The sequence below is a fragment of the Psammomys obesus genome, unplaced genomic scaffold (genome assembly GCF_907164565.1).
Source record: "Psammomys obesus unplaced genomic scaffold, mPsaObe1.curated_primary_1811, whole genome shotgun sequence".
NCBI classification, from domain to species: Eukaryota; Metazoa; Chordata; class Mammalia; order Rodentia; family Muridae; genus Psammomys; species Psammomys obesus.
Genome location: NW_026596100.1, coordinates 7,885,009 through 7,906,609, shown reverse-complemented (window position 1 = coordinate 7,906,609; position 21,601 = coordinate 7,885,009). Strand labels below are relative to the sequence as shown.

Sequence of the window (21,601 nt, the reverse complement as noted above, 5' to 3'; positions counted from 1 at the left end):
ATGACAAGGTTGGACTCCGGGAAAAAGAAGCAGAGGACTCCGCAGGGAATTGGCATCATGAACACACCAATAGTCACTGCACAATACCGCTTTCAATCAACAGCCCTTCAATTGTGTAGGAGGCTAGGAATACACATTACTAAACTTCTAGGACACAACGTTCGTGACTGTTACTCATCTGTCTCCATTTCTCTTGCTTTGCTAAGACTCCACAAGGGAGCTGGTCTGGTTGTCCGGTGTTGAGTACTTTGAGTTCCAAAGCTGAGTGCTCTTGAGGAGTAGAAATGCACTGAGAAAGGGGCAGCAGGTGGGGGTGGAAAGTCAGGAGGCAAGCCTCGGGGTACTGGCCTGGAAGCCTGGTGTAGCCTAAGTGTGTGGCTCTAAATCAGGGACCTGGCTGCAGGAGGTGACTTTGAATAAAATTACACCTCTGCCAAGGGTTCGAACCCAGCATCCTATCTCCTGGTGCTCAGGGTCCGGCAGAGCCTCAGCCCAAAGGGCGCGGAGAAGGGAGGAGGGGTCCCTCGCCCCTCGAGAAACAGCCTCCGAACCCTGAACCGGGTGGAGGGCGACTCCAATACCGTCCTCTGCCTCTCTCCACGCGGCTTGCACCGCCACCGCCGGGGGCTGGCCTGAAAGGACCCGGGACTCCGCTGCGCCTCTCGACTTGGAGGCCTAGCCTCCCCCGGGCTCCCCGGGGGCCCTCGGGCGAGTTGCAACCCTCTGACCCGCACGTGAGTCCAAGCCCTCGCCAAGCGCCTCCCGGGAAACAGGGCGGCCCGCAGCAGACTCCGAGGGCCGGAGGCGGAGCCCAGACTGGGGCGCAGCCGGGAGCGGCCCCCGGGGGAGGGACCGGGCGGTCCCCGAGCCCAGCGCGCAGCCCGGGAGGAGGGAGCCCGGCAGCCGCCGCGGCCGCGTGCTCGGCCTGTCCCCGCCCAGGGAACCTCAGCCTCCAGCCAACTCCGCCCGCCACCCCAGGCTCCGGCTTCCGTCCCGGAGAGAGCTTGCGGCCGCGCAGGTTGGTGCAGCCGGCGCGGGGCGCGGCGGGGAGAGGGTCGGGCAGAGAGGGGCTGGGAAGTTGGGCAGAGGCCGGGCGGGGAGCGGGCTGCGGTCCTCCCGCTTCCTGGCGCGGAGACCGAGGTGGATTTCCTCCGGCGCCTCCGGGGTCGGGACAGGAGGCTCCCCGAGCCTTCCTGGCGTTCCCCAGTCCCGTGGTTGTCAGCGCCACGGCGTTCTCTTTCCCTGCTGCCCTCACCATCGCACTTAACTGCGCCCTGACCTTATGGGGCGCGTTTGTCCCTATTTGGGCAACTCTAAGTGACGGTGGAAAGGCTCGCGGGACCCCGTCCATAGGACTAGTTTGCGGGTAGCAAGGGCTGCCGCGCAGGCTGAGAGCGGCGGCAGTGGACTAGCGACTAGGGCTCTGGAAGTCCTGGCAAGTGCCTGGAAGCCTGGAAATTCCCTGTCCTTACGGCCCAGCTCTTGCTCTCTCCCTGCCGTTTTGCCAGCCTCAGAGTGTGTGTCACACTCCAGGGACGGGTGCTTGCTCTGCTAGGCAGGATGGAAGGCACCCACCACTTCCGAAGCTAATTAAACCCGGTTGGGTCACCTCATCTGTGTGCCTTTGGTATCCTCCGTCAGAATCTCTGTTGGCTTGGCCAAAATTTGTATGGCTGCTTAGAGCCTGGTGGGGCGATGTAGAAGTGTTGTGTGGTAGTTTTGAGCCAAGGTCTCTTGTCTGATGAAGCTCCGTGCTAGGGAGTCCCTGCCCTGAGTCCGGTCCTAAAGCTGAGATTTGGTGATGGTTCTCAGTGTTTGACTTGGAGCTCTCTAAGGCTGAAAGGCACAGTACGGGTTTTCTGGAACTGGTTAATAGGGTACAGAGTTGAAACCCCATGTTCAAGCTAAGGATCTCTATTGGGGTGGCTGTAGAAATTCGAGTACGAAGAAGAACCTATTGGCCCCAGTCTTCAAAGATAACTTTGTTTCCTTCAGGTGTTTTTATGTCTCTACGGTCTTGTTTCCATCCTACAGGTAAATTGAGCTTTACTTCCAATCTTAAATAATTTTGGAAGAAAATCTTCATCTTTGTCAGGTGAGTTCAGAAACTTAGCTGGTAACCACAGGCGCGATGGACATTGTTTAATAGCTTCCTGCCTACCTTATTAGAAAAGCACCAAGAAAGTCAGATTGACGCTGCGCTAAATGGCTAAGTCCTGTCACTCATGTATTCTCAATTTAATAGACATTGTCACGGGTCCCTATGTTATGCAGTGGCAGTCTGCTGGGTGCTGTAAAGAGCAAGACATGGAATATATCCCTTGCCCTAAAGGACTTTCTAAACTAAATTTAGTGACAGCACATCTTTATATGAACATCAAATGTGTTCTAATGACTATCCGTGACTAGTAGAAGGCTGTCAAGAACGCACTATCTAAGGCCCTTTTAGGTCATAATTTTGTGACACTGCTTCACAGATTGGAATAATTACCAGGTTCGCCGAGGATGCGCTTTCTAAAATAATGCCTCAAATGCTCATATTTCATCAAGTAGGGGTTCACTTGGAAATAATTTTTTTAGAGCAAAAGTATCCTGTAAGACGGTGGTTCTCAACCTTCCTAATGTTACCACTCATTACTACCTCTCCTTGTAATCCACAACTGTACAGTTTTCAGTAGAGTAGCGTTTGAGTACTGTATACAGTTATTTTCTTTGCTCCTTCATAGCTGTAATTTTGCTACTGTTATGAATCATAATGTAAATATTTGTGTTTTCTGGTCTCGTATCCCAAACCGGTCACGACCCACAGGCTGAGAACCACTGCTATAAGATGTGTTATGTGGTAATCAAATACTAAAAAAAGCCTATTATAATTTCAACCAAAGCATCAGTTAGCTTTAAGTGGCTACATTGATGTTCTTCTCCTCCTCTTGAGAAGAAAATTATAATGCCTAGAAAAATAACTAGAGAATGAAAGATTTTGTTTTGTTTTTATGACTGTAACTTAAAAATAACTTTATTATATTAATTTATTTATAGGGGAGAGACAGGCACACATTGGAAACCAGAGGGCACATTGTAGGAGCTGTTTTTCTACTTCCACCATGGTGACAAGCACCTTCCCGCACTGAGCCATCTTGCCCACCCACAAATGTACAGTTTTCAATAAAGCAGTGCTTGAATGCTGAATTAGACACTTGTCTGTTGCTGCAACAAAATGACACGATCAAAAACAATATATAGAAGACAGAGAGTCCCTTAATGTAAATGTTCTGTAATCTTCCCAATCAGCACCGCCCACCAGGGAGTCAGTGCACAAATGCATTTCTTACTCAGACCACCACAGACACCGAAAGGTCTGATGAGCCCTGGCAATTGGCTCTGGAAATTTGACTTAAGAAGTTAAATGCACTTAATTTCTTTGTATGTTAGGCAAAAATAATAATAATAATAAATAACCCCCCAAATACTTTTGAATTAAAAAAACTTAGAAAAGTCTCATTGAGAATTGTCTTTAAAACCAATTCTTTCTTGTTAAGCCTGGAGCTCAGGAAAAGTAAGATTTCTGGTTGGAAAAGGTCAACCCAGGCTCCTCCTTTCCAGCTAAGTTGCATTTCATGCTTTGTAATGACACCGATTCTCTTCCGAGACCCGAGACCTGCAGGCTGGGTGGACATTCTTATGTTGCATGCACATGGGGCCTTTGAGATTTGATTGAACTCATGCATGGCATGGCTGGCTGACTGGGAGCCTAAGGAGATGCTGTTAGCTTCACACTTCACCCTTACGCTCGTGTGTTTGTAATCTCCTTTATGAAAATGAGTTGAAAGATTCTCATCATTGCCTTAGAAACTGCGTGGCTTGATGAAACATAAATACGAGACCCAAGAACTTCTTCTTCTGTGAGAACTCCCTTCACTGTAAGAACTCCTTTAGGCCAGAAAAGCTAATTGTTAAAACTACATAAAAATAGCTCAAAGAGATAGGCTGTGAATAAACTGTTTGAATGAAGTGTTCTTGCTGTTAAGAACACTTGGAGAAATTCTAATCATCTCTTATCTCTCTCCTAGGTCTTTTGCTGATTTTGTTTGTTTTGTTTTAAGATGGAATCACTGTTTAATCCAGGCTAGGCTAGAAGTTGGTATGTAGACCAGGCTAACCTCAAACGTTAGCCTACTGAATGCTGACTATAGACCTCTTACCATGCCTGGCATCTCCTATTCTCTCCCATACTCCTGAGAGGAAGGCCTGAATGTATCTGATAAAAGGTTAAACCGAAATAGAATTAGAATTCCACTTGATGGATGAATAGTTCTGTGGTTTATTTCTAACCTGTGTGGTCTTGCATTGTCCAGGGCATACTAAACATCTCTGTTGGTAAATAATGTATGACCAAAATTTTGGCTTTGAGTTCTGGTGGGCCTGGATTGCTCCCCTGGTATTTGCCTGTTCTTTAACCTTGGAAAGTTATTTAACTTCTCAAACAACCAGTTTTAACATCACCAAAATAGGAGTAATGGAAGTACTTATATAAACGAACACGGAAGGGACTATGGCCAGTTCAAGTGTGGCAAACATGTCTCTGGCAGGCCTTGCCCTTCTCCCAGATTCTTTGTGCTATGCTAATAAGCCATTAGATTATATTCTGAAAGCTAGTACCCAAGGTCTAGTCCCTTATTTAGCCACTTCATCCTCCTGAGGCTGATTACCAAGGTCCAGCCATCAAAGTATTGAAGTCCAGTAATCAAAAGCCCCCTTTGGCTCACCAAACTAACATGCCCAATCAAAATTAAAAACGTCATCCTAACACGGGATTTCCCATTTTACCTTTGTGAACTGCCATTTTCTTATGTGCCACATTTGTCTCCTCTCTATCAACAGGCAGTCCTTTGTTCCACTCTGGGACAATTATTCCTCCTTCTTCTTGCCCCTTTTCTCCCCTCTCCTTTGTTCCCTTCCCCTTCTCTCTCTTCCTCTATCTCCTGTCTTTGTACCCTATCCCTGCCCTCTGTCTGTCTGGGGCAAATATATATCCTTTGTACTGAGAACTTAGTCTGAGAACTTGGTCTTGGAGCTCCTGAGCTGACACTTCTCCTTTCAGACTCTTGTAAAGCTTAGAAGCAAGAGCCAAGAGCATGCTTAGAGCATCACTTGCTGTTGAATATAGGGTGGGAGTAGGAATAGCAATTCAAAGGTCCAAGATTAAAGTTAATGCATAGAATACATAAATGTATAACCCAAATATTTTGAAGTAGTTATTCCTCATCCAGCTTGTGCTGATCATTTATTTAACCAATGTTTATCAGGCTCCTACCACATACTTGAACTTTGCATGGACTCTGATGTACAGTGGTGTTAAAGAAGGGCATATTCTTCTCTAACATAAATGTCAAATTTATAAGCAAATTCATAACACTGTTACTTGTTTCATGATGGAGGAAGTATAGAGAGTCACAGAGGATGTGGTGGGTTATAGCAGGTCCTGGATGTGCAAGCAATAAGAACATTCTCTTTTCTCTTTTGGTTTTTAGTAGGCAATGGTCAGTGGAAATGTCAGAGGAAGTGAGTCCAATAAGACCTGAAGCATGAGTAGTAGCAGCCCAAGAAATAGTAGAGTTAAAAGATGTTCCAGATCCAGGAGAACTTGAAAATGGAAGTCAAATAAATAGTGTAAAATAAAAATTAGGAGAAAGGACAGATGCAACTATCTGGAGAACCTGGGTTAATATCTTGTTAAAAGGAACTGGCCTCATGTTCTCAGGTTGGGATGCAAGCCCACATTCGCCGGATGCTGATATCTTTAGAGAGGAACTTAAAATTTACCTTTATGAACTTCCCAAATGTCTTTTTTTAAATACTATTATATGAACCAATAGATCAGTTTGTAATTCAGCCCAAGGTCACCACTTTATTTCCTTCATAGAGCAACAACACCCAGCACAGGGGAAACTGGCTGAGAGCAGTGTGTGATGCTGAAAGGCAACTGGAGAAGGTTAAGACGGAACTAGGATGGACACAGCTGGGTTTGTGTTTGTGCATTCTGGGCCCTCTGTAGAGAACGCTTGGGAGGTGGCAGGGGTGGAAGCAGGATAATCATTTTGGAAGCTTGGTATGCTAGCAAGACTTAACTGTAGTCACAGACGAGCTACTCAAGACAGGTGGAGAGAGATGGTAGATTTCTGAAGTATATGTGTTACTAACAGGCTGAGGGATAATTCTCCATCAGTCATCTAAATGTCTGCATATATATTTAAAAGGAACACATTGCTTTCATTGTAGATTCTTTTCTCAAGACTTTATATCATGGATGACTTCAAAAACAGAGGTAGTATTTTTTCTGTTGTAGGAAAGAGAAACTAGACATAGTAGTCAACAAACAAGATTCTGATTTTGTGGCTCAAGATTTCCTTCCTCCATTAGGAGTCACTGGGTGTACAGGTCTTGCCTGTCTGCCGTGTTCTAATCTGGGAATTGGGTTTTAGGTCAAATTGCCACTATTCCTGCCACTTTTTCTGTAATGTCATCTTTTGTCTTTGACCCAAGCCTTTTTTTTTTTTTTTTCATGTCCAATGTCCATGATATGGTAACTGTTGTTCTTGGGACCCATAACCCATATTGTTTAAATAAATTAAAATGGAATAAAGTTTAAAATGTCAGTTCTTCAGCTGCTCTGCCCATGTTTCAAGTGCTTGATAGTCACGTGTGGCCAGTCACTATTCCGTTCCACAGAGCTGATATAAGAACAATCTCACTACACAGACTTCTCCAGGGAATTACTGCTTTGAAACTTGAGATTGATTTTGTGTCCATGAGTAAATAGACGATGATTTTGATAATATAAATATAATGCTTGTTTTTATGTAAGATTTGTGTGAATTCCTCTATATAGATGGAATATTTTAATTTCAATTAGATACACTTAGCTGGGAAGAAAAAGTACCAAATTATTTACACTATCACCAAAAAGTCATGTGACAACAGAAATTCTTCATACCTGTGGCATTCCTCAAAACCATGTCTAACTGTGGGATTAAGATATGTGCCCAGGAGTTCAAGCTTGAGAAAATAGTCTTGAGCGTATGTGTGTGTGTGTGTGTGTGTGTGTGTGTGTGTGTGTGTGTGTGTGTGAAAGTCCAGCGGCTGCACATTAGCAGTGCGTGTCTAGAGTGTAGCTGCTACAGTGGCTACTAGGCAGTGCCTGCTGCCGACACAGCTTGCTGGCCTAGACTGACATAAGGAGAAAAGGCAAGAACAAGATTTCCACATGACTCTTGTCTAGAGGACTGGAAAGGACAGAATTTAAAAAGAAAGGGGAGGGGCAGAATCGAGCTTGAATGATAAAAACATAATACTTTAAATTACAACTTTGAGTGACCCAGCAGAATTGAAGGAGAGCGCCAAGCAGCCTACCTTTGTCTCTCATTGGTGAAGGAAAGCTCATTATGAGCCCTGTGGACCACAAGTAATTAGAATTAAAAGCACAGAGAATGCCAGGCCCAGCAGACAGCACTTGCAGCCAGGAAAGACAGTTTCTCTCCGTACTACATTTTGGCTGCTCTTGCCTGCTTGTCCAAGGCAACACAGAGCACAGCTCTAGAAACAGCAGTAAAGGCCAAAGCCCTTGCATGATTACTGCCTGACATTTCAATACCCGAAAATGTCTGATTATGAGTGTAAGATGCTGGAAGATCCATTTACTGTTGCCAAAACATGTCCTTTTTTTTTAATTTTATTTTTCTTATTAGTTACATTTTGTTAATTCTGTATCCCAGCTGTATCCCGCTCCCTCATTCCCTACCCAATCCCACCCTCCCTCCCTCATCTCCTCCCTGCCCCTTTCCAAGTCCACTGATAGGGGAGGACCTCCTCCCCTTTCATATGACTCCTTTTTGTCAGGTATTTTCAGGACTGGCTGCAAAGTCCTCCTCTGTGGCCTAACAGCACTGCACCTCCCTTGTGGGGTGGGGAGGTCAAAGAGCCAGTCATTGAGTTCCTGTTAGAAATAGTCCTTGTTCCCCTTACTATGGGAAACCAATTGATTACTGAGCTATCACGGGTCACAGCCGAACAGAGGTTCTAGGTTTTATCCTCTCATGGTCTTTGGTTGAGTGTCCATCTCCGAAAAGACCCTGTGCCCAGATATGTTTGGTCCTTGTGGAGCTCCTATCCTTCCCACATCAAACTCTTCTTCTTTCATATGATTCCCTGCACTCTGCCGAAGCTTTGGTTATGAGTCTTAGTATCTGCTTTGAAACATTGCTAGGTAGAGTCTTTCAGATGCCTTCTGCGATAGACTCCTGTCATACGTTCAATGTATATCCCATTTGTCTTTCTAAATGAGGATTGATCATCATACCCTGTGTCCGCTTTCTTGATTATCTTCTTTAGGTGTATAGATTTCATTATGTTTATCATATCTTTTAGGTCTATATAAGCGAGTATATTCCATGTTTGTCTTTCTCCTTCTGGGATACTTCACTCAGAATGATCTTTTCTAGATCCCACCATTTGCCTGCAAATTTCAAGATGTCCTCTTTTTTGATTGCTGAGTAGTATTCCATTGTGTAAATGTAGCACAATTTCTGTATCCATTACTCCATTGATGGACATCTGGGTTGTTTCCAGGTTCTGGCTATTACAAATAAAGCTGCTATAAACATGGTTGAGCAGATGTCCTTGTTGTGTACTTTAGCAAATTTTGGGTATATGCTTAGCAGTGGTATAGGTGGGTCTTGAGGAAGCACTATTCCTAATTGTCTGAAAAAGCTCCAGACTGACTTCCAAAGTGGTTGTACCAGTTTACATTCCCACCAGCAATGGAGGAGGGTTCCCCTATCTCCACAACCTCTCGAGCATGTGTTGTCACTTGAGTTTTTCATCTTGGCCATTCTGATGGGTGTAAGGTGAAATCTTAGAGTTGTTTTGATTTGCATTTCCCTAATGGCTAATGAGATTGAGCATTTCTTTAAGTGTTTCTCTGCCATTCGATATTCCTCTATCGAGAATTCTCTGTTTAGCTCTGTTCCCCATTTTTTAATTGGATTACTTGGTTTGCTGCTTTTCAGCTTCTTTAGTTCTTTATATATACTGGATATTAGCCCTCTGTCAGATAAAGGGTTGGTGAAGATTCTTTCCCAATCTGTAGGCAGTCGGCCAAAACATGTCTTAGGAAGAGTATTTGTAGGCCCTGGAGAGATGGCTCAGGAACTAAGAAGAGCATGTGTTGCTCTTGCAAAGGATCAGAGTTTGATTCCCAGAATCCTATTGGCAGCTCGCATTACCTGTCACTCCAACTCCTGGGGGAGGGATCTCGAGGCCTCTGGTTGGCTCTGATACCTGTACTCATGTGAGAACAGGCACATCCACACACAGAGACACGTGATGAAAAAAAAATAAGTACCTCAAATGTATTTATGTTCTAACCTACATAAAAACAAACTGAGAGTTCAAAATTATTTGAATGTTAGAGTATTTAAAAATTGAATTTTTAAAAAATTCTTCTATGCACAATCTGGACTTTACCAAGAATGCTCCCTTTACAATTTGGGGACTTCTTAAAGGGAGAAGTCAATGTTGAATTACCACAGTAACTGCAATGCTTAAAGAAAACTTTTTTTTTAGTAGGTTATACATGCATTTCTTCTTTGCATTGCTAGTTTCACCAAAAAATCCTTAATATTGAAGATAATCCTCAAATTTTGGTAAATTTGGGAAAAGCCAGGATATCTCCCTCTTAAGGTGTCACTAGTGTGGATTACCTTGGAAAAAGCAAATGTGTGCTCTTAGCGGCATTTTACTGTTTAGTTTTTAAATGTTGCTTTGTTACCTGTCTTTATTGTAATTATGAATTCTAAAACATCATTTCTATAGGTTTCAAAAGGCCTGCAGCAACAATCCCTCTTCTCTGGCTGATTAAATCTGCTGCTGGTGGTTGTTTTGTGGGCTTTCATTTTCTTCCCGTTCCTTCACCCCTGCTCTTGCCAGTGGACCATCTCCCTCTGCCTCCATTCTGTGCCTATAAATTGCGGGAATTGGAAATTGTCATTCTTGCTTTTTGGGGAGAGGTTACGGTCCTCACTAGCTTCTTGCTTCTTTTATTCAACAGAGATTGGCAGTCATCTTTACAAAACTGATTGTAGTAAAACTGTTGAAATAGTAGGTGTGTCCATCCAAATAAAACCAGGAGACTTACTGAGATTAGTTGAGTAGGTGCAATAGAAGGAAAGGATACCAGATTGTTTTCCATGGCTTGCCAATCTTTCACTGTTCCTTTAAAGAATCCCACAATAAGGAAATAGTAGCAAACTAATAAGCCCTTCCCCATCCCCCAGCAAATTTAGAATTATGTGGATTGTAATATTGTGAGAGCAAAGCACTAACAGTGGAGGTTATAAAAACAGGCCTTGTCCTTTAACCCAGGATACCCTGTAGTGCTCAGAAGTTTTAGTGTGTACATTTTCTCTAGCTGCACATGAGTAACTTTAATCAGGAGCAAAGTGGGTTCTTTCTATTATACGCCATTTTCTCCATGGCCCCTGCCTCACTCAGCTATTACTGTATGCCTAATCGACCAGAGTGAAATGTCTTTAAAACATTTTCCAGGGAGCTAAGGACTTTTTGGAGATTTTTTTTTCTTGTTTTAGAATGGAAAATGCCAAGGAGAAAAAGTTGGGATGGGTTTTACAAAGGTAAATGTTTCCAGAACAGAATGATGAGTCAAGGAGCTGTTAATAGGATATGTAAATGCCACCTTTCACCTAGTTGCTGTCACTACCTAAGTCTAACTATGTGGTTTCAGTAAATTTTTGAGCTAGTTCTTGCCTGGTTCCTTAATGAAGCAGATTCTCTAGGTCCCATTGTTTTGCAGTCTCTCCTGAGAGCTGTTTCAAAGTTTGTACATGAGCTACCCTTCTCTGCTTCTGTTTTAATAGCAGCTCACCATCAGATTATCAATTTCCATTGATATGTTTGCCTTCGATTTCACTTCAGTATTTGCAAGATGTTTCTATATAAATGTGTCAGACATTGACTTCTAGCTGTTTGGTTTCCAATAAACTATCTTCCATTTATTTAACAAATACTTGTTCAGTGGTAACCATATGTGAGACACTACTGGTTTTCCCCTCTCTCCTTTCTTTTCTGCTTATTTTGTCAGTGCTAAGGGTGAGGTCTAGGACCTTGTGCACAGTAGTCAGATGCTCAGCCACAACTTCTATTTCCAGCTTGACACAGCATTCTTGATTTTAGAAATACGAGAAGTGGAAAAGCATGAACTATGCTATCGTAGAATAAAGAGTTAAGGAAAAGACAACCATTATATATATATATATATATATATATATATATATATATATATATATGTGTGTATATATATGCACATTATAACAATAAAAATCTACAAATAATTCTATTAGAATGGAGGTAAACGGATATGAACAGCACAATGTGATTTTGTGGGCTTGCATCACAGGGGTCTGCAGACTCCTTGATCAATAACTGAAGACTAGGTGGGTGAGTTTGGGTCAATGTGGGAAGAGGTTTGAGAGAAGAATTATTTGTTCAGAAAACATCTTACAGAAAGTAACAAGGTGAAATGAAGGAATGGATGAGTCGGACTCATGAAATTTCAGTTCATGCAGGAAGTTCCTGGATGTGTTAAAATTTCAGTTTTTATCCGGACAGTAATGGGAGATGTTTAAGAGGACCTGGAAACTTGATATGAGCTGTGTTGGAGAAGACTACTTGTAAGGGAGATAAGTTGTAAGGATGCCTGGGTTTCACCTTGGAGAAGCTGGGTATCTGCTGAGAACATGCAAGTGGAAGTGATGAGATGAACCTGTGATGGGCGGGAGAGATGGCTCAGTGGTAAAGAGCACTGGCTGCTCTGCCAAGGACCTAAGTTTAGTTACCAGCACCCATATGGTGGATTGCAACTGTTTGAAATTCCAGATCCAGAAAATACACTCTTCTGGCTTCTGTGGTAACCAGAGCTGCATGCAGGCAAGCAGACATGTGGTACACAGAGATACATGCAGGCAAGCAGCATACACATGAAGTGATAAAGGGAAAAAGAGAGAAAGAACAGAGGTGTGCCTGGGATGTGTCCTAGAAGGCAGGTGGTGAAGGGAGAAAGTGTTGAAGATGAGCGTTGCCATCAGTTGAATATGAAGATGAGACTCTCTTATCAAACATTTTGTGAATCTCTATGTAGATTTCTATGCTAGTTTCTGTAAATAAACTGTGATCAAGAATTCATGAGCTTGTGTATTAATAGGGCTGACAGATAACTATTAAAATATAATATTGAGCCATGATAAGTCCTAAAAAATAGGGTAAGACATAGAGAATGAGGTTGTATCCTCTTGAGCAGTTAAATCAGGAGAAATATCACTGAGTAAATAACATTTGACCAAAGGCCTCAGTGAACTGGGTGAGCCAACCATGAATGAGCTAACCATGAAAAGATCTACAAAGCAAAAGGAATAAATATAAGATCTTAAATCAGGACCAAGAACTCTGACACCAGGCCAGCTCCTCCACCACAAACACCCGTGCCAATGAAAATCCAGGATCTCCAGTAATGTGAGAATGAGATCAGAGAGGTGTTAAAAGTCGTCTTGTTAGCCAAAACTGAAAGCCTTGAGCCATCTTTTCTTCAGTCCTGAGCAGTGTGTTAGAGTTACATTCCATACCAGCCCCAATCTCACATTGATCTGCCACTCACCTGGTGTTGGCAGGGCCAATTAGGAGAACCCCTCTCATCACTTCACACCTTGCTCAAGATCTTTCAGTGAGAAGCACATGTCCACCTGTCAGTTACGAGTCTTATCAGTTCAGCTGACAGGCCTCAACTGTCATTCAATCTTCTTCATTATTGTTGAGTGAAGGCCTTTCTCTAGTATTTACGTAGGCATCCACACAGTTTATTCGTCTTCTCCTTGGCATCTCACTTCTTCCTCATGGTGAATAAACTCTCCTCTTTCTATCACCCTGTTTCCATTTCTTTCCTCAAGTTTTGGTTTTCAAGTTATCAGTTCCTTGTTTGTTTTATTTTATTATTTCTTTTCTAGTTCCTTCTGACATATTCCCTTTTACCTGGATATTTGAATGCTTTTGCCTACACAGTCTGTGTGATTCTGGTTTTGCCTTTTTCTTTAAGTTGCTTGAAGAGGAACTGCCTTTAAAGCGCCAACACTGTTTCAAGTTAAAATATTTATGAGTATTTTATTGTTTTGCAGGAAAGCTTTGACATTAATACTTGCTCTACCACATATTTGTGGAGGGAATTCCCTCTGTCCTCTGAAACTTGCTGGAATAATATGATGAAGATCAAATAGGTGAGAAGGTAACCCATACTTAAAATCACTCAAAGGGAAAGAACGCAGCACGGGTAGTAAATCATAGGAATGTGATTAGACATTAGCCCCGAATTATTCAGAAACATATACATATCCTTTAGAATGTATGAGTGTGTGATCTTACAGTCATACTGTGTACATGTGTTCATATTCCTTAACCTTTTGAGGTATTGAGTTTTAGGGTGGTTATGGAAATCAGTTTTGTCTTGATGAAGATGAAGGAGTTTCAAGATCTCTCTCAGATACAAATTGGACAGAAACAATAAAACACTTCCTTTAGAACAAATATTTAGCACGCCAAAAAAAATGCCTCAGTGTGGCTCTTGGAACCCCAATGTATGTGAGGGAAGGGATGGGGGTTGCCAGACACTCAGAGGGTCACCTCTCTGAAATTCTGGCTCTGTTACTGATATGAGATGGTAATGTTCCCCTTTTCATCACTGTGTAGCTGAGATAAGTGAGTAAATTCAGTCTGTAAGGTGTGTTTTAAGGACTTTCAGAACATTCTTTTCCATATTTCAGATGAGAATTCTTCCTACCCCTGTATGAGTTGCAGGCCGGTGCCTTTTCCTGCAGTGTAGAGTTCTAATTCTGGGCTTCACGGCTGCCATGAGGCTTCATGGTTTCCAGCCACACTTCAAGCTTTGACCAATTTCACCTGAAATATGTGTATTTCTTTCCTGAAACAATGTGGGCAGAATACCACAAACTGAGTGCCTTAACCAACTTAAACTATTACCTCACAGTTTCAGAAATTAGGAGTCTGCTGTGGCGTATATGTGTCCCCCAAAAGAATGCACTGGATACACTTGTCCATGTGACTGTGCTGCGTAGCGGGACCTAACGAGAGGTAGTTGAGTTGTGAGAGCAAAGCCCTGAGGACTCCAGTGACAATTATAGAATGCTTCTTCAGGCTGTGAGCTCAGTCTTGTATTTTCTCATGCCCTCTCTCACCCTTGCTTTACATCTTGGGTTAATGAAGCAAAAATATTTTGACACTGGACTCCCTCAACTCAAGAACTGTGAGAAACCGAGTTTCTTATCTTATTAATAGCCCAGTCAGAGTATTCTGTTATAACAATAAGATCCGTGTGTTGGTTGGTTTGGTTCCTTCTGAGGGTGGTGAGGGATACTCTGACCCATACATCTCTCATGCTTTCTTGTTGTCTGAGACCTTCTCTGGCCTACAGATGTCTTCTTAGTTCAACCACATCTCTGCTATATTCTTCTCCTGTGTCTGCTCCTTTGTATTGGACACTGGACCACCCTAATGATGATTATTCTTAACTTGATGATCTGCACAGACCCCATTTCTAAGTCCCATTATTCACTTGAAGCTAATACATAGACATTGCTTTAGGGGGCACAACTTAAACCCTATCGGCACACTGCAATATACACGCAAGAAGGTATAATCACAAACATGGCAAATTAATGTGCTACTAAAGTAACTCAAAGTAAATGAATTAGGTATAGGAGCAATATGACATAGTGTATGATACAGAGCAAAATAAATTAAATGCTTCATAGAATTACATGTGGAATGCTGAATGTTCATTATTATTTTAGAATTATGCAAGTCCTATTAATTTTAATTTTAAATTGGTATAAATTAGTGTAGAGGTCTAGCCAAGAAAAAGAACAAAAGAACCAATTAATTTTCTTCCTAATTTTAATAGTACATTGCTTATTATACTGATGTCACTGGCAAAATATGTGGCTCACGTTTATTTCTTACGTGGATTTTTTTTTCTATGCACATAATCTTATTGCTTTAACTTTTTCCTTTTTGTTTTCTGTCCTCTTTGCCTTTCCTGACTGACCATCTCTGCTAAATACTTGGGAAGGTGCATGGATGGCCTTTATCTTATGATACGTGTTTGATTAAGAGCTGCTTTCATCTTCAAATTAAATCTCATTAATATTGTGAAATTTTTACATGAGTTTTTCTCTCTCTTTGTGTTGTGTGTGTGATTTTTCAGTAGTGCAGGATGAATTTGACAGGCCTTCATCTCTGGATGATGGAGACTATGTAAGTTCCTCTATCATACAGATTTACCCACCTTTGGAATGAAGGTGTCCCATTTTACCTGGAAAGGGGAGTTTGTATCACTCTTCACATGGCTTTCTGTTCTGGCCTTAGGACAGTCTTTGTTTGATGAAGCTGGTATGCTATTTCCTTGTGCACCTGGCTGACCAGTTTTAAAGTTAAACTGTTTTCTATTTTTAACAGATTGACACATAGATCATGCTGAGAGACACACTCTATAGAAACTCATTCCGATTTAGTGAATAGAAATTGGATACTTGACTTTGTTTTTAGAAAAGTGGCTGTTTTTTTTTTTAATCAACCAAAAAGTTTTCATAACTGAGCCATCCATTCCAAATAGCTCAGTGCTGTTTTTAAGGAGGTTTTAATTGCTTTTCTTTCATTAGTTTGCTTCATTATTATTGCTACATGGAGATTTTCATGAAAGGAGACTTTAATCCTGCTTATTATAAAATATAGTGAAAACAAACAATGCATTTCATGTTTCATTGATATTATACAAATACGTTTCTTCTTTTCCATCATATAAAGTAGCTGTTACAAGGAATACGAGTTTCAGTCTTGGAAGCCTCATAGAACACTCTCTTTATTTTTATTTTTAATTAGGTGTGTGTGTGTGTGTATGTGTGTGTGTGTGTGTGTGTGTGTGTGTGTTGTTTGTGTGTGGAGATTTTCATGTGAGTGCAGATGCCCAAGGAGCTTCAGTTACAGTTAATTGTAAGCCGCCCACCTTAGGCCCTCACCAAGAGCAGCACATGCTTCTAACCGCTGAGCCACCTCTCCAGCCCCAGGACACCTTGTTTCTAAAACAACAAAGGAGTGAAGGACTTGTATAAAAATAATCACAAACCAAATGTTTGAATTTTCATTACCAATCTTCTCTGTTCTTCCTCACCCTTCAGGAATTTTGTCTTAAGTATTTTACCATTAAAACATAAGCACTAAGGTGTCAGAACAGGGCCTTAAGTGGTGTTGGCACAGACCACAAAATGTGAGGAAGAAGGTGCCATTCAGTAGAAAGTCATGGTCCCAGGGTTGAGGGCAGTTCTACCAGTCCATTTTAAAGAGATGCCTTTGCTCCTGGAGCCCACTAAGATCATTTAAAATGTTCTTCCTTTTTTGGCAATTGTCTGTTGCTTACTCAAGCTAGAATTCTTGCATATTTATTCTTTCTCCTTAAGAAAGGAGGTTTGCAGCAAACCAGGCATCTCCCCTGATTTTCAGTGTGATTTCTGCACTATGAGTACCGAAATTTGACATTCTGGGTACTTAGTCACTGGACATTATAGCCACCACAATCAGTTGTCTTAGTTGCAAACTTTCTTCACATCTCAGATATAAATATAGAAACATATTCTTTTGAAAAATACAGGTGCTCTTTCTGTTATAAATAAGGGTATCTATGTGCTCAATCTGCCTGGGTTCAAACTCAGGTTTCAACATTTGCTAACAGTGTGACTTAGAGAAGTGATGGAGGCTCCCCAAGCCTTGCTTTCATCATCTCTGAGGTTGGTTACTAATATCTAGCAAGAGCACGAGACACAATTCTAAATGTGTCATATATCTCTAGCACATTTTAATTAATTTTCACAGCTACCTTATGAAGTAGATGCCATTGTTATCACTTTAAAAAAATTGTGAGAATGAAGCATCGAGAGACTAACATAATTTGCCAAAGTTCAATGGATACCAAGACCAAGGGCTACGGTTTGAACCCACAGCTTTGGCTTGGGGACCAGTTTCTACTCTGGCTAACTTGTCAAATGCGAATAAATGAAGTCCTTTGTGTTTGGACTAAAAGAAGTATGAGGCAAGAGTAGGTACTCAGTCTACTATGACATCAGGGACAGAAATGGCTGTTCTGTGATGCTGTGGACAATTGCTTGTATGATTCTTGTGATGGTCACGACTGTTATTGCCATTAATATTATCTGTTCCCGTGCATCCCTCAGCTTTAATTGTAGTCTATAGTGTTTCATGATATTGTCTATGAAAATATCTTTGATAATGTCTGTCTAGGTTTTTTTTTTATTGTTGTTTAAAGGCAGCAAGGCAGGATCTCAAAGGGCTTGTATTTGCTTTCAAACCTGTTTTTTTTTGTTTGTTTGTTTGTTTTTTGTTTTGTTTTTTTTTTAGCACTCTGTGTCATAGAGTGTTTTGGTGCAGTGAAGTCATTTGAAGGTTGCACTGTGTTGGGGGAAAAACACAAAGTTTTGGTTAAACCTATTGAGAGTTACAAAATCCTGTTGGGCCTTTTAACTTCTTTCCAAAGAAGTTGAGATGGGAAGGCTCTGTGGAACTTTACAATTTTTCAGTACAGTGTATACTTGATTCCAGGGGCTAGAGTTTGGCGGAGGTTGGGAGGATAGCACCTAATAAACTTAATCATTTCTAAAAATTATAATTCTTTTATATCATTTTGGTTGCTTTCCAAAAATGAAAACAAGTCCATTTGCTGGTGGGAAAGAAATTGAAGTCCTTTCTCATTAGTGCTAAATTCTCAGCCAACAGAACACCTAGTTTGGGAAGGCTAGGATGCAGAGTACCTTAGACACTGCTCTCCCAGGGTTTAAGCTCACCAACCTTGTAATGTTTACCAAGCAGTTTTTCTCCCATTCACATACTTGGTGGTGATACTGTTGGCTCCTTCCTCTAAGCATTTTGTCTGCATGCCTGGTGGCTTAGCCTAGCATTTTCTGCTGGCTCACAAAGTGAGGAAAGATGAGGGAGGGACCTTCAGAATTATGAAAAGAAATTGATGTTTGCAATGCTGCCTGGAATTTTGAAATATTTCAAACTAAATTAACTCTGGATGTCCCAGATTTTATAAAGGAGAAACCTAATGCCAACTGGAAAACAAGATCCTGAAAGTTTCTAGTCCCAGTGGCTTTGAGGCTCCTTCACAGGACTATGATAACTAAAAGGGTGAGACTAGGTTTAAATAGTTTTTTTTTTTTTTTTCATTTCTTATAGTGTATGTGGGCATGTCTTGCTGAGGGTGTGTATATGTACTGCCTGCAGGCAGTTCCCCATAGAGGTCAGAGTACAGCATTCGATATTCTAGAACAGAAGTTACAGATGCTTGTGGACCACCCAATGTAGATGCTGAAAATGAATCCAGGTCCTCTGGAAGACAATGGAGTGTTCTCAAACCCCAAGCCATCATCCTTCCAGCCCCATGCAAGTCTAGGTTTTAATGAAGGAACATTCACTTGTTTTCATCCTGATAAACTCTGGACCTTACAATCATAGTAATTTTCCTGCTTCTTCTTGGGTGGGGATATCCTCTGGTCTTAGATAGTAAGATAAGTCTCAGTTGTACCACTTAACAACTCTAGGTCTTGGGCACACAAAGAACCCCTCTGCCCATCTCAGAGAGGACAAGACTATTTTGAGTACCCTGTAGTTTGATAATTACAATTATTCCTTGAGGCACTGCATAAAAATTATGCAGATAAAACAACTGACACGTTGTTAGTTGCTCTGAGCCTATTAGAAGTATTAGGGTACTCGAAGTGTATCATGTAGCCTGCAGTGTAAACCATGGATCCCTACCATGTGCAAGAGGAAACCGAGGCTCACAAGAGCTAATGGCTTTGCTTTGAATGTGATGCCGTCTGCCTTGTGCCCTTCACTCCACTTTTTCTTCTGCTCACCAAGGCAGGAAAGCGGGAGACACCTCCATTTGATTTTCCATAGAATAATATGCTGTGTTGCTTATGCACATCAGGATATGCCCACGTGGTCGCCAAACCTGTAAAATATACAGACCTCTTTCAAAGGAAAAATATTCTTGTCTTAAGTTTGACTTAATTACATTTGTCAAAATGTGCCTTAAATATATTCAAACTGGAAGTAAATGCCTTAGCTTACAGCACTTACACAGTTATAAAGTGAAGCCCATTTGCAAGGTAAATGTCAGCAGCCCTATAGAACAAAATGTGAGCAATTACATTAATTTATGTGATGGATGTTACTTTGCTGAAAGTAAACTGTCAGTTTTGGGTTCATCTTCTCTTAGAACAGACCGTGTTGAATCTGCTTTTTTATTTAATAAATAAATATATAACAAACATTGCAATATTTGCTGTTTCATTTGATTCAGCCTTAAGATGTCTTCTTGGATAACTGATATATATATCTTGGTACCTATGGTTTCAAGGAACCGACAGTTTTGAATGGCAGGATTTCAGGATTCCAGTTTTAATGGGCATTATTTGATACATCTGGAAAGCTGGGGGCAAGGACCTTAATTCTTTGTTTAATGGTGCACCTCTCCTACCTTTTACTCAGGACCTGGGGTCTGATGTCCTGGCTTCACATTGGTGCAGCATATTAATTTGTAGTGTTTTTTTTTTTCTTTGCTGTTGTGTAAATTGAATTCAGGGTCTTGAGGGGCTAGCCCTCTGACCTCCTTGGCTTTCTTGATAATGTTTTCAACACAAGAATTTTTATGAATTTTTATTTCTTTGTGATAATCTGAAATTGTTGGGTCATTAACTATATACAGCTTTTATTTTATATTCTAGTTGATTGACATTTATTGTGACAGTATAGAAGGGAACCCAGCTTTCCGTATTCCATGTGTGAAGACAGGATACCTCTTGTCAAGGCTAATTAGGCTTCATACGCTGGTTTGGTCTCTCTTGTAACTACTGACCTCATCACAAAAGCTGCCAGTGACTGTACATTGCAATATTTTACAGGCATTGGAATTAAAAAAAAACATTAAAATAGTTCTCTTGTATTACATAATATTATAATTTTACTGTTTTTATTTCTTTTTTAACAATTTGAAAAGTCTTTAAAGCTTGAGCCTGCGCTAGACGGCATGTGATATTGTAAGTTGCTCTCTCCATTACACTTTTTATGGAAACTGCTTTTCATCTGTGGAAGCAGCATCATGGAGGCACTTCTGAAGTGAGGTTGGTCTCAGGATGGACTTTTTGTGACCCAGTTTTCCTCTTCTTGAAAATAAGGGATGTTTTTTTCTGTTTACCTCTAACAATTATAGGGAGATATTTAAGCCAGACATTGAAAGGTGAAGGCAATGTATGGGAAGAATGAGCATCTGTGGATTAGTATTATTACTTTTAAAATTACTGTTGAGATTTAGCAGTTTTTTTCAGGCACTTATTGCACAAATTGTTTTTTGTCCTTTTGCTTATTTATATATCACACACAAGATGTGTTACACGTTTTTAAGGTTAATAACCCATTGTCAGATATCTTGGGACTTCTGTGTGCTTGCCTTTTAGTTTTATTCCGTGGTGGAGTTTTCCATAGGTGTGATTTTTATTTTTATATTCAGTTATTGGAAATAATCATTTAGAAGTTTCAGTTACTGAAGATACATTTGTACATTTATCTTCCCTTATTTTGTAAAATGCCTTTGGAATTTGGGGAGATGATTTGGGTACGTGTGCTGTAGAAGTATGGACCTAAGTTCAAGGAACCAGAACAGTCTTAAAAATCTGAGCGTGCCTGCATGTGCCTGATGCCACAGCCCTGGCGGGTGAGTCCAGACAGATCCAAGAGCTTGCTGGCCAGCCAATTTAGCCAAAATAGTGAGCGGGGACCCTGTCTCAAGGCAATGTGTTGAAGAGTGATGAAGAAAGATACCTTGCCTCCTGCTCAGGCTTTCACTCGTGTGCCCACAGTTGCACACTGATGCACAGTCACACACACCATACGTACACATAATACAACACCCCCTAGTCTAGAAACACCAATACTGTCTTCCTACAATGTTTGTGTAAGTGTTTACTGTGGTTGTTTTATAATGTTACACTTCATTGAATTTCATGTATGTGATGATGTATTTACTCAGTACAAAATATTTATTCAATAGGTTTTTACAAACACATTCAGTGACATTAATTGAATAATAATCTCTTCCCATTAAAAAAAAATAACATTTTGGACTCTACCTAGATAATTTAGTTCCCTGGAAGGTGTCCTGAAAATGTCTTAAAATAATGTTGTCAACCATATACCATCGTTGCTACTTAGAAAATACCTAATACATTAATAAAACTCAAGAGTCAAGTGAAAATCCATTGTAAAAGTTGATGTTTACAGGAATAAATAAATAAATAAATAAATAAATAGATAGATAGATAAATAAATGAAATTGCTTAAGAGACTGACTCTACTAGAGAATTTAAAAATTCACCTGATTCATGCCTTTTGT

At 41.0% G+C, this 21,601-nt stretch overlaps 1 protein-coding gene across 10 annotated transcripts in view; it reads left to right on the top strand.

The window, feature by feature from the left end:
* The first annotated feature begins 909 nt into the window (after nucleotides 1–909).
* The window catches only part of Pam (peptidylglycine alpha-amidating monooxygenase), a 295,916-nt gene continuing 275,224 nt past the window's right edge, over nucleotides 910–21,601 (top strand). For 3 of the 10 annotated variants that reach the window (XM_055628355.1, XM_055628353.1, XM_055628350.1), the window contains exon 1: nucleotides 910–1,018. The gene's annotated coding sequence lies outside the window, so the exon portion shown is untranslated. The remainder of the gene's footprint in view (nucleotides 1,019–21,601) is intronic. The other 7 variants (XM_055628360.1, XM_055628358.1, XM_055628357.1 and 4 more) reach the window with 4 other exon arrangements.